Source organism: Podarcis pityusensis, assembly GCF_964106645.2.
Source record: "Podarcis pityusensis genome assembly, chromosome: 2".
Lineage (NCBI taxonomy): Eukaryota > Metazoa > Chordata > Lepidosauria > Squamata > Lacertidae > Podarcis > Podarcis pityusensis.
Genome location: NC_138029.1, coordinates 24,280,936 through 24,293,686, shown reverse-complemented (window position 1 = coordinate 24,293,686; position 12,751 = coordinate 24,280,936). Strand labels below are relative to the sequence as shown.

The 12,751-nt window shown below is 42.1% G+C and overlaps 1 protein-coding gene and 1 long non-coding RNA gene across 9 annotated transcripts in view; one reads left to right on the top strand and one right to left on the bottom strand.

Annotated features, from left to right (window-relative positions):
* CEP112 (centrosomal protein 112) overlaps nucleotides 1-12,751 on the bottom strand; it is a 213,968-nt gene that overhangs the window by 29,998 nt on the left and 171,219 nt on the right. The gene's annotated exons all lie outside the window — the stretch shown is intronic.
* LOC308471145 overlaps nucleotides 1-12,751 on the top strand; it is a 75,409-nt gene that overhangs the window by 55,174 nt on the left and 7,484 nt on the right. The window contains exon 3 of one of the 4 annotated variants that reach the window (XR_013982706.1): nucleotides 11,625-11,672. The exons of 1 other annotated variant lie outside the window; for it this stretch is intronic. This is a non-coding gene — a long non-coding RNA (uncharacterized lncRNA). Of the gene's footprint in view, nucleotides 1-1,533; nucleotides 1,786-7,686; nucleotides 11,603-11,624; nucleotides 11,673-12,751 lie in introns of those variants that run through there. 2 more of the 4 variants (XR_013982708.1, XR_013982709.1) reach the window with 2 other exon arrangements.

Here is a 12,751-nt window from a genome sequence, read left to right as displayed (position 1 = left end):
TACCCAGCATTCTTCTGCCCTATGCCTTCCTGTAAAATAATACTCGCTGTGATTGCTCAATATCCCCCAATTAAATGTGGGCCTGTTGAGGATAGTACTAAAACAAGACAAGGAAAAGTTGACAGCAAACTTTGATAACCGCTGGTGTATTCTGTACATACCACCAAGTTATAACTTCTTAATCATTTGGTAAAATATTATCTGTTATTGTAAAGCAGATACTTCAGGTGATTTCAGCTGAAAATGGGATCATGGGATCCATGAGAGGTCCTCTCCTTATCCCTCTTAAACTGCAGAATTGTAGGTGTTTTTTTAAAAGAAATGTTAATAACACAATACCCTTTTTCTTTTTGTACAAGGAAAACAAAAGTGTATGCAGTTAACGTAAGGCACATGTTTGCTGTGCACATATGGAAAAATTCTTTTCTGGTGGGAACTTTTGCAGTTGTTGCAAAATACCAATATATCTAAGAAGCTCTCTCTTTGATGTTGAATTATTGCTCCGCTACTCATTGGGCTACTTGTCCAATACAAACTCCAGTATTGAAGTCTCTATTTCTTTATTCTGAAAACAAAAAATAGGGGCTGGAGATAAACTGAAATTGACCCTAATGTCTGCAAGGGTGGAAAGTTGTATTTTGTACTACACCCAGTACTGAAATATATTGGAGAGTTTTTGTATTGCATATACACAATCTCTCCAGGACACTGAAAAATCCTAGTGAGGATTTACACCACCACATAAAGGAACAACCTCTGCTTCTTAGTGCAACAGCATTTCTCAAACTCACTGTAGATTTAGCCCACGGTGTTGAATAAGTTGTGAGATCAATCCCTGGCAGGATACTGACATGCTAAGAACCTTACAATGTGGGAAAGTGGTGAAAAGAATCCATTCCCGAGCAAGAACTATCAAGCAACAAACCTGTGTCTGGTTTGACACACCTTATACTGGTCTGGTTCACACATAACAAGAAACCACTGTTCAAAGTAAACAATTGTTCTAATTAAACATGAGCACTTTGTTTCCTCCCCTGGTCTTGACTTAGAAGCCAAGGTTTGTTTGTGACTTACCAGTTGTGGTTTGTTTGGAGAGAACAAACCATGGTCTTGGGTTCACACCTTACAATAGGCCAGACTCTGGCTTGTTTTAGGCATGTTCCCTCTGCTGCATGGCTCTATCAGGAGCCAGGGAGGAGCAAAGTACCTGTGCATGTTAAAGCAAAGTTTATTTTAAATGATGCATTAACACTGCATGCAAACTGGACCACTATTAATTTGCCCATTACATTCATTTAAACTAGTTGTACAGTGCAGTAGAGACAGTATTGCTGTGTAAATTATGGGTAAAGTAGAAAAAAATACAATTGATAACACAAATTGTTATTGTTTAGTTTGATTCCCTGTTCTTAAAAATTTACTCAAATACTGTTTTTCATCTAGGAACCCAGGCAGCTATAAGCTCAAGAAGTTATTTAAAGACTCTTAACATTTTCTTATGTTTTATCCTTTTCTCCAACTCATATTTTTCAGCACTGTTCAAAAAGTTTTTCTGACTACTGGAACACAATGATTAAGAAAAATACTTAAACATATGCCTATGAACAGCCCCATTAAAATGAAACAAGAATGGTTTTATTCTTTGAAGTGTGATACCTTTGAATTCTTCACCTTACTCTGGAGCAAATTAAAATCTAAACAATGAAATCAGGTAGAATGATTCTTGGAATTACAAAATCAGAAATGAAAACAGTGCTTACAGTATTAATAGGTCCAGGTAACGTGTTAACAAGGGACGCGGGTGGCGCTGTGGGTAAAACCTCAGTGCCTAGGACTTGCCGATCGTATGGTCGGCGGTTCGAATCCCCGCGGCGGGGTGAGCTCCCGTCGTTCGGTCCCAGCTCCTGCCCACCTAGCAGTTCAAAAGCACTCTTAAGTGCAAGTAGATAAATAGGTACCGCTTTATAGCGGGAAGGTAAACGGCGTTTCCGTGTGCTGCGCTGGTGCTGGCTCGCCAGCTGCAGCTTCATCACGCTGGCCACGTGACCCGGAAATGTCTTCGGACAGCGCCGGCTCACGGCCTCTAGAGCGAGATGAGCACGCAACCCTAGAGTCGGACACGACTGGCCCATACGGGCAGGGGTATCTTTACCTTTACCTAACGTGTTAACATCACAATCTGTAAAGCATGCCAAACACAGGGGTTTCTTATGTGCCCCTCCAAAGCCCCCTGCCAAAACTACAGGAGTCTAACCATTTCTGAAGATCTGCTTAGGAGGGCAGCAGTTGTCCCCTTTTTAAGGAGCTGGGGCCTGAAGATTTCCTTTCCCTTTTTGTTTTGTGCCAGTCGTGTTGGCATTGCCAGGGGTGCCTACAGCTTCAGCTGATCAGATGGGCTTGCATTTACTAGCAGTGCCAAATTTAGGGTGGTATGAGCAGTTCCTTCACATAGGGTGTCAAAATGGGGTGTGTGTGCGCAAAATTGAGGCGACCCATAACTGAGAATATCCATTTGAGGGCGCCAAACTTTGGCCTTGCACAGGGCACCATATTACGAAATATTACCAAAGTTCACCCCCAGTCACACGAAGTGCAAAATTGGGTTACCCATTAACAAATAGGATAGCGGGTTTCCCTACCCTTTCTGACATTGGGGCAGTTGGGTCAGGGGTTTTCTTCCCATATGGTTGAGTGTGAATTGATACTCCTGTCAGCATTTGAACTCAATCAATTCCACCATGAGCTCATGTTAAAAAAAATGGAAAAAAAGTTATCTACTCCTAAGGGGAACATTTTGTTTTGCAGTAGAGCAACTATTGGGGAAATATTTTTCGTCCAAAGGCTATTTTTATGTAGAGACTGTGCAAAATAAGCCTCTGAATCAACTGTTTGTTTCTGGCAGGAGTCCTGAGGACCTGATGGAGAGGCCTGCAGGGCCACAATTACCGTATTTTTCGCTCCATAAGGCGCACTGGACCATAAGGCGCACCTAGTTTTTAGAGGGGGAAATCAAGAAAAAAAATCCTTATTCCCCCCCCCCCCAGTCCCAAAGAGCAAAGAAGCCAAGACAGCGAGCGGGATGGATCCTGCTCGCTGTCTTGGCTTCCTCTTTAGCCGTGCACAACCTCTCCCGCCGGGAGAGGCTGCGCGTGGCTAAAGAAGCCATAGCCGCGCGCAGCCTCTCCCGGCCGGAGGGGCTGCGCACGGCTATGGCAATACCCCTACCTCCCACAAAAGCCCACAGGAGCCGCACACCCTTTAAGGAGCGCATGGCTCCTGCGGGCTTTTCTACGTGGAGGGAGAAGGGACTGACTGGCCGCGTCAGTTCCTTCTGCCTCCTGGGGAAAAGCCCACAAGAGCAGTGCGGAGCTTGTGTGCGGCTCTTGGGGGCTTTTTCTGCCTGCCTCCCCCCTGCATTCGCTCCATAAAATGCACACACATTTCCCCTTGCTTTTTAGGAGGGAAAAAGTGCGTCTTATGGAGTGAAAAATACAGTATCTACCGAAACTGAGCACCCACCCACCCACCCCAACAATGATCTATTATATCATTCACTGAGAAGCCTTCCCACTGACATCAGCAGCCTTTTGGATTACTGTCAAGAGTGCTAGTGGGAGATCACTCAAAGGTCAGAGATCACTGCATAAAACAGTACCCTCTAGATAAATATTTAAAAGGCTAGAATATTAATATTGGTGTATTGCTAGTACAGTTGGTTAGGATATCTAATGCATTTTTGCTTCAGTTGGGCAAGAGGAAACAACTTAGATAAAAACTCATGTTTTTCAGAAAATAGATCTTCTAAACTCAAAGATACCAGAACAGCTTTAGCATACACTTGTGGAGGAAAAAGTTCAAAACTTCCAATTTAAAACTACTTATATTGAGAGGATTTAAAAGATTCCGTCTAACATTTAGCTGACGCATTGTCAAAAACATTATTACGCCACTTTTTGAAGTTTCTTAGCTTCCCTCTAGTTATTAAAGCTTGAACTGCAGAGTTTGTTATCAGTCTCAAAGCATACATGTTAAGGTTGTTTTTCTCCCCTTTAAATACAACCAGCCCTTTGGGTTTGATTTTAGAACTATGAAGCACACAGACACACACAAAAAAACAAATTAATCAGAGGGAGTGCCAGGTAAGAATTTAGTGGCTTAATCCTCGGTCCAGATCACATACAGCAAGACTTAAGAATCATTCAGTTGGCAAAGTCTTGAACTCACTCCTGACCCCTGCTGAATCCCAGCTTTCTCGGGGTAATAGGGAAAAGATGGAGGCAGGGTCCTCATCTGACTGCTATAAAATGTACCACTGGACCATTCCATCCTGCTTCCACAGTGAAAACGAACCTCAGATAATCTAACAGCAAGGAAAGTGGATTGACCTTTTTTGTCACAAAGAGGGCACAACAACCATGCTTAGCAGGGATGAGATTGTGATTGGATCCATGGAATTGTGGTGTATCAAACAGACCATTATGCTGATCGCAGAAAAGAGTATGAGAGATTGACCCATTAGGCTTCATAGAACTACTACTTGTTTGTTTGTTTTTAAATTTACTTTTATTAACAGATTGTAACGTGCAATATAGTTCATTTATATAAATAACCCCAATATCATAAAACAAACATGGCATTCGGTTGTATTCAAAGTAGCGTTAAGTAGCGTCTTCCACAAGCAAAACTACTTCCGCTTGCACAAGAAAACTTGCCCTCCTTCCTCCCCCTCCCCCTCCCCCCCGCCAGACGCCGCTAAATCTGTTCTACATTTCCCCCAACCTGCCAGCGCAGAACTGAGGATGGTGTGGGGGGAGGGGAGGAGAAGAGAAGAGAAGGGGGAATTCCCATTGCCCAAGCAGAAATCATTCCGCTTACGCAATTATTTAATTGAATACCACGCCCTATATTTGTTAGTGCTTTTATATCCTAGGTAAAGGTAAAGGTACCCCTGACCATTAGGTCCAGTCATGGACGACTCTGGGGTTGCGGTGCTCATCTCGCTCTATAGGCCGAGGGAGCCAGCGTTTGTCCGCAGTCAGCTTCCGGGTCATGTGGCCAGCATGACTAAGCCACTTCTGGCGAACCAGAGCAGTGCACAGAAACACCGTTTACCGTCCCGCCGGAGCGGTACCTATTTATCTACTTGCACATGACGTGCTTTTGAACTGCTAGGTGGGCAGGAGCTGGGACCGAACAACGGGAGCTCACCCCGTCACGGGGATTGAACCGCCGACCTTCTGATCAGCAAGCCCTAGGCTCTGTGGTTTAGACCACAGCACCATCCTGCCCCACCTTAAAACACATGCCAGCATTCTTCATGTTCAGATAGCCTTGTCTAAACAAAAATATTTTAAGCAGGCACCGCTAAAGTGTGCAGTAAATGTGCCTTGCTGATGTCAATAGGCAGGGAGTTCCATAGTGTAGGTGGTTTCTTACACAATTACTTACAAGAGAAGAACAAGCATTATGTGGCATCTGTAACAGATCGAAGTAGTCGAGTGAACAAATAGGAGGTTAGGCGGTTGTGGAAGTAAACTGGTCCCAAGCGGCATCCCATAGTGTAACCGCTTGGGCGAAGATCTTTGCCTATCAACCAACCAAATTTATTATTTGGTATATTAAAACAAAGTGGACCATTTGGGTCTATGCTAATTATCACTGGCAGGAAGAAAAGGGCATCCCTCCCACAGCAGAATAAGCTGTGCTATCAGGTAACAATATTAATGCTCTGTGTATTCCATGTACACAAAAGAAAAAATAAGTTTCATAATGTCTTTTTACTTTCAAAACTGACATTAGGTCAACTGTATTAATTTCAAGGCAACCTGTTGCTATTTGAACTGAGCAAAAGCTGGCTTGAATCAATATGGCCTGACAATTCAATCTGTGATGTGAAAAGCACCCAAAATCTTTTAAATAGTATGTCTTTGAGCCAACAGTGCTTGGCAAGGGAGGACAGTCAAGTCACACAAAACTCTTCATCAAGCCTTTAAGATAAGGTAGTCCAATTGCAAAGGCAATTAAGAGTCAATAAAGAGGGTGAACTAAGAGTTTTTAAGTTTTCTTTTATTTTGTTTCAATATTTGACTGCGATTTAGCTAATTTACGTAAGAAAAACATATGAAAACTAATGTCTTCAGCAGCTGGTCAAAAAGATTATTAGAACTTAATCTTATTAGCCTGAGGGAAAAGATGACTGCCTTTTCAAATATTTGCTATACAGTTCCATTAGTAGCATGTGAGTGTGTGTCTTTTTAAGACATACTAACTTCTACTGATTTCCAAGAAAGCTTGTTCCTCAAAGTCCCTGATCTAGTGAGTTACAGAAAGATATGGCAAAGATGCTTGTCAGCATAAATTATATGGAAAAGCATATCTACATTTCACATGCTCTTCTGGATTTTAAAGTATTTTTTATGTAAATGGAAAATTTACTGCAGCTTTCTTTTATACTCATATTCATTGTCAAGTTTTTGAAAGCCTTTCACAAAATGGTAAGAAGACTTGATTTTAAAAAATAAGCATGCTCATTTTACCAGATTTTAATTCCACTTCGTTGATTTGCATCACCGCTTCCTCTATCTATAGACTTTGGGGGCTGATAGAGGAGGAATTTGCCTTACAAATAACAGTAGGACTTTGATTTTTGTGAACATTTAAACTGAAAATTAGCACAGGTGAATTCCACATAAAGCCAAACAGCTATGTAAGGATGGATGAAAGTAGGGATTATATCTAAAACAAAATAATTGAGCAGGGATTATATCTGAAACAAAAACCCCGAGGACAAGTAATAATAAGTACTTTGCTGACCTAACAAAAATTGTTTGGACCCGTGCTGTTTTTCTAGAAAAAGAGGTGCCAAGACTCATCATGAAGTCCTCTCTTCTTCTCTTATACAGTGGTACCTCGGATTAAGTACTTAATTCGTTCTGGAGGTCCATTCTTAACCTGAAGCTGTTCTTAACCTGAAGCATCACTTTAGCTAATGGGGCCTCCTGCTGCTGCCACGCCGCCGTATCACGATTTCTGTTCTTATCCTGAGGCAAAGTTCTTGACCTGAAGCACTATTTCCGGGTTAGCAGAGTCTGTAACCTGAAGCGTACGTAACCTGAAGCGTATGAAACCCGAGGTACCACTGTAATGACAATGGTACCCATTGGGGAGGTGCCAGAACTGAGGTCTGGGGAGTTCCAGCTGAAAAAAAGCTGTGGTTTTCGACTTCCAGTTCATTGGAAACACCTCATTTAATCTAATACAAGCTCAACAACGTCGCAGAAAACAAACCTTTTTCACTCTTGGGAATATGGCAACCCTAGTATAGAAGTCATAAAACTTTCAATGAAACCTGGCATAGGTGCCATCAGTTCTGATAATGTGGCATTTCTCATGGATTTCCGGAATCATAGTTCATTAAATCATTGCAGATGCGAGGTTGAAGTTTCAGAGATTTAGAATCTAACTACACGTGACACTACCTGCAATCACGTGGTGTCCACCCTTTGTTTAATTGCCAGTAAGGATATTCACTTGTCATAACTTTTCTGCTGCTTGATCTATTTTATTGTTATTGTATCATTAATAGTATACCATCTTGAGATATTTTCATAATAGGCAGTATATGAATATTTTAATAAATAATAATAATAATAATAATAATAATAATATAAATGAAATTCATTTCAGATTTATTATTCCAGCCAGAGAAAAGGAGAATTCAATCTGTTTTTGGCAGATCAGAACTCACTTCTCTAGGCTCCAAACATTTTCAAAGTGGAACCCAGCAATTTTGCCAGTTGTTTTTTTTTTTTTAATGTACTGTTACTACTCCCATTTCTCTATTTATTTCCTGTCAAAGCTGTTTAATCAAATACATCTACGAGCATATGCACCACAAATCCTTATGGTTACTGTCGTCAACATTCGACTACAACCATTTGAACTATACTGAGATCCTTAATTTGTTCAACTCTACTGAGATACTTAAAGCTGCAGTCTGAATATGGGAGGTGATAGTAGAACGAAGAGGAGCTGTAAAAAGAAAGTTAAAATCATCACATACTGACAAGCCATGCTGAGGACATAAGCAATTCTTCTGCAATAACCATTTTATGTCTAATAACCGTATTCTTAGGGAACAGAGATTTTACGAGTTTCTTGGCCTCTTTGGCAGAGAAAGAAAACATACTGAAACTAGTGGTGTTCAGTTCCATCCCTTCATGAGTACAATGTTCCTATACAGGTAGAAAGTATTCTGAAGGCCAGAGTGTTTGAACAGTACTTCATCAATTCAAAATGAGTTCATGCCAAGCTTGCTTGGCACATTTCTGGTAAAATGGGCCCCTTTAGTTTTCTCTTACTTTTTAATATATAATTTCAAATATTTTTGAGGTATGGATGACATTTTTAAAATGCAAAAGCATTAAAAAATAACAGAAAACAGAACAAGTTCCAGAGCACCACCGGTTTCCCATTTGTGCAGCTACATCTCAGCCTTCTCTCATTAGAAGTGCGCAGAAAAGTAGGGAGTTTCAGCCCTTTCAAAACCATCTCGCACATCTAATAAAATGCTGCCTTCTTACACAGCTGAGATACCAACAGCAGCGAAACCAAGGATACCACGGCGTAACAAGGCTTAGTACTATTTGTATTTTGAATGCTTGACTGAAAAAAGAAAACACGGGGAACTTCTCATTCAGCCGAGTTGGATGCAAAAGGCACTAATTTAAGAAGCAGAAGGCAAAACTGTAGCTGCAGAAAGCAATGAAGTTTTAGGTCTCTAGTAAAACTGAGCTGGCAGCACCAAGCTCATGTGCACGCCAAACGCCAGCTGCAAACGAGGACTCTTGTAAACCACTCATGGGGACTGAGCAGAAAACAGTCAGAAGGGCATAAAAAACAGAGTATTTTAAAAAAAAAAGGAAGGCAGCACTTCCACAAAGTATAGTGCATTAACCTTGACAACTCAAACCGCACTATAATCTCAAAACATCAATCACCTTTCGTTTCCCTCTACCCCCTTCCTAGTTTCCAGACTTTTCACCAAATTTGGTCAATTACCGTGTGGTATTTTAGAGGAGCTGAGGAAACACATAATATCAGCTGTGAGCCAAGCATGGTGGCTTGGTAGCGAGCAGTGGTGAAGGGTGTTACCAGGTATGCAGACAATTAGAACCTGCTGATACGGTTCAAATTATTGCATAGGCACCAGTAATTGCTGTTTTTACTCAGGGGAATTGCAAGGACATGAATTACATTAACTTTAGAAAGGAAAACATAAGGAACCTAAATATAGCCCTATAAGGAGAGACCTACATTTTTACTAAAGCTAGAGAAAATGAGCATGTTCTCCAGCATCTCCAAAAACAGTCTCCTGAAGATGGAAGGACTCCCAGTCTGTAGAAAGAGCATCAGGTATGAAGGATTTGGCAATGCAAATTTTTATTGATACAGGTCCAATCTGTTTCTCTCTTTTTTCTGTTGTTGCTTTTTTAAAGCACCAAGCAAACTTGCTTTTTCATCTCCCTTCCCCTGGCCCGCTATATATCTTTTAGATACAGGAGGCCAACTCCTGTGTCAGATTATGCCTCAAGCGATGTGGCATGCACAGCTTTCCGGAAACACAGATGTGAGAGAAGTAATATCTTCTTGAGGACTCAGGTGGGCAGAGTCAGCAGTAGGGACCCAATGAGGCTGGGTGGGAAGTGTATCAGATGAAGCCTATGACAGTTGCGTGGGAAAAGCAAGGAATTTCTGTGCTTGAGGAACCAGGCATGTGTTGTTGACTGCTGCACCACGTCCTGTCCCTTAGTGGTTTTTTAGTCTCCAAAGATAGGGAATACAGATGTTATGGCAAGGCTGGTAACTATCAAGGAATCTGTAAAAATGATTTCAATCCATCTCCTTAGTTTTCTTCAGACAGTGCATTAGCAAGGGGGGTGGGTACTATCTTGCAGAACTGGCTTTAAAATGGAGTTATGCTAAGAGTACAAAAGGCAGAGTAGTTAATACTTAGGCAAGCATAGCACCCCAAGGTTTTTCTGAGCTCATCCGCATGGTAAAACAGAACACTTCTTTCTCTTCCTGGTTGGGCACACTATGAAAACCTACATGCTTCCAGAACCACAATAATGGATTTCATAGTTAATTGGCCAAAGGCTAGCTGAGAAAATGCAGTTGGGGAGATTTAGTGCAATATATAAAATGCCATATTGCTTCGTTATGAAATCAGGAGACTATGAATGTCTCAACAGGCTAGGTTCAGTTTACTAACAATGGAAGCACATGCATTTTCTTTTGCTCTTTAAATTTCACCCTCACCCTCAGCCTGAAATAGAGAATTTCCCCATAAAAGCGTAAGAACATCACTGGGCCTTCCGAGATCAGATCAAGGTCCTTGTTGTCCAGCATCCCAGAGAGGACAGCTAGATGCCTTTGGAAACCCACAAACAGGGAAATTGAGGCAATAGTCCTCAGGTGCTGTTTCTTTCTTCCCAAAATTGGCATTCAGTTGGATCTTGACTCCGAACTTGGCTTCTATTAAGCCAACATGGCTAATATCCTTTGACTGACTGACTGATTGATCTATCCTATGTGAATATGTCTAAGGAGTAGGGCTCCCTTAGGAATCTAAGAAGCTACTTGGCAGGGGCATTAAGCAAAGCACCTTTACAGACTGATATAGAAGCCTGCTTCCTAAGCTATCTGAAGTGGATGGGTCAGTTCTAATAACTTGAACATTGACATCTTCTGTCACACCTTCCAACCAAACACCCTCCATGTTTTTTCTCACAGGTTTTGGCTTGTCCACCTTTCTTGAAAATATCAGGTGTAGTTTAATATTTCATTTGAAAATGCAAATGCCTATAACTCTCTATTAATATGTCAAACTCTGAAAACTAGGTGCAAATAGCTTTACTGCACAGCAATAAAATTTGTAGGCTTACAGACATTTGCTTTGAAAATGCCAAATGCTCCCACAGCCTTTTGGTGGTGAATATAAAAGTTGGTTCATATTGTATTTCCACCTACACTGCTGGAAGAGCCTCCAAGTCAATGCTGTTCCAGAAGAGAAAAGGAAAAAGGCAGAATTCCAGAAAGTCGCTGGAAGCAGAACAAAGCCTGACAATTGGAAAGCCTACACAGGCTTTTGTACAGGCTATTTCGTTGATACTTGGTTGGAAGAGGTGGAATCCTGGCTTTTTAAACTGCCTTTTTTGTGATGCCCCAGATTTTTGAGGCTAGGATCATTCTGAATGATGCTTGATTCTTAGGAGCCCACTATTAAATTCATTCTAAAAGCTGCCTTCTCCATAACACATTTAAAGTTGTTTCATGTATTACTTTCTGTCCCTGGGAACCCATTTCTGTTCATCTTTCATAATTTCATCTTACTTGTCTAAAAAGAAAACTAGAACAGTAAACAACAGTTGGGTGAACTGTTGCATTATTTTGGGAAGGTACCATGTTGGACAAAATACAACATTTCCCAAAAGTACTGTTGAATGAAAAATGGCACCTGACGTTATTTAAAAATTAACTTCAATTTAAAATTCTTTCGCAATAAACTTCAACATATAGACCAGTCTGTTTACGTCAGTAATTTGCAACATTTCTATTTTCAGGGAAACCTTTCCACAACAGGTACACAATATTCCCGGTCACATTTGAAGGTAGGCACAGTTCATTCCTAGACTTGCATTTTTCCCTGGACTGTGTTGCTTGAATGGCAAGTGTGACATAAAGGTAAAGGGACCCCTGACCATTAGGTCCAGTCATGGTTGACTCTGGGGTTGCGGCGCTCATCTCACTTTATTGGTTGAGGGAGCAAGCGTACAGCTTCCAGGTCATGTGGCCAGCATGACTAAGCCACTTCTGGCGAACCAGAGCAGCACACGGAAACACCGTTTACCTTCCCGCTGGAACGGTACCTATTTATCTACTTGCACTTTGAGGTGCTTTCGAACTGCTAGGTTGGCAGGAGCTGGGACCGAGCAACGAGAGCTCACCCCGTTGCGGGGATTCGAACCACTGACCTTCTGATTGGCAAATCCTAGGCTCTGTGGTTTAACCCACAGTGCCACCCATAACATGCACTGTCTTCTGGGTGCATATTACCGGGGAAGGAAAAATCAGAAATGAAGAAACAAGATGCCTTTCAGTAAATGGCGTTCACCTTTACAGATGCCTTGATTGCAATTGATGGGAGTCTGCCATGACCCCTGAAATGTTGTGGAGAGGCTGGTCAGAGCAGGACGAAGGGTGGGAGGAGTTGCCTACTGACGAACCTGGGAAGCAGAGGATGGGTAATGTCCCTGCCTCAAAACACAGCAGAGTCACCCTGAGGGACATTACTAATGAGAACTTAGATCCCAGAGAGGGTTCCCATGGCAGATCCAGCCTGTCCCCTCTCATATCAGCCAGATGCTGTGTGCCCAGTTGGCCCCAGTTCCTGTGCCCTCCTTGCCTCCTGTCCCAGCACCATCTCTGGTGCCACCAGAGCCTGCCTCTAGCCAATCCTCTCAGGAGAAGTCCACTCCGTGTGGCTTGGAGCTGCTGCTAACAGTTCCTCAGTTGCCTAGGCCATGGAGATGCCAGACCCAGCACAAGCAGAGAGCTTGGGACCATCTCTCCGGAAGGAATTCCCATTTGCTAGCCCAGTCCAAAGGAACATCCTACTTGCTGTGCTGAAGTTATACCCTTACAACGTTATTCCCCTGTAACAAGAGCCAACGGGGCGTATTGTTCATTG